The sequence below is a fragment of the Sinocyclocheilus anshuiensis genome, unplaced genomic scaffold, assembly GCF_001515605.1.
Source record: "Sinocyclocheilus anshuiensis isolate Anshui unplaced genomic scaffold, SAMN03320099.WGS_v1.1 scaffold464, whole genome shotgun sequence".
Taxonomy (NCBI): Eukaryota; Metazoa; Chordata; class Actinopteri; order Cypriniformes; family Cyprinidae; genus Sinocyclocheilus; species Sinocyclocheilus anshuiensis.
The window spans coordinates 283,883-284,118 of record NW_015555731.1 but is presented as its reverse complement, the minus strand read 5'-3'; the positions used below and the strand labels follow the sequence as shown (position 1 = coordinate 284,118).

The window sequence follows — 236 nt, the reverse complement described above, 5'->3', positions numbered from 1 at the left end:
AGGCAAACATTAATGCCTTGAATTTTATGCGAGCAGCTATTGGTAGCCAGTGCAAATTGATAAACAGAAGTGTGATGTGCATTCTTTTCGGCTCGTTAAATATTAATCTTGAAATCTTGCTGCCGTGTTTTGGATTAATTGTAAAGGTTTGATAGAACTGGCTGGAAGACCTGCCAAGAGAGCATTGCAATAGTCCAGCCTGGACAGAACAAGAGCTTGAACAAGGAGTTGTGAAG

The 236-nt window shown here is 40.7% G+C and overlaps 1 protein-coding gene across 1 annotated transcript in view; it reads left to right on the top strand.

Annotated features, from left to right (window-relative positions):
- The window catches only part of LOC107672912 (heat-stable enterotoxin receptor-like), a 38,747-nt gene that overhangs the window by 21,780 nt on the left and 16,731 nt on the right, over positions 1-236 (top strand). The gene's annotated exons all lie outside the window — the stretch shown is intronic.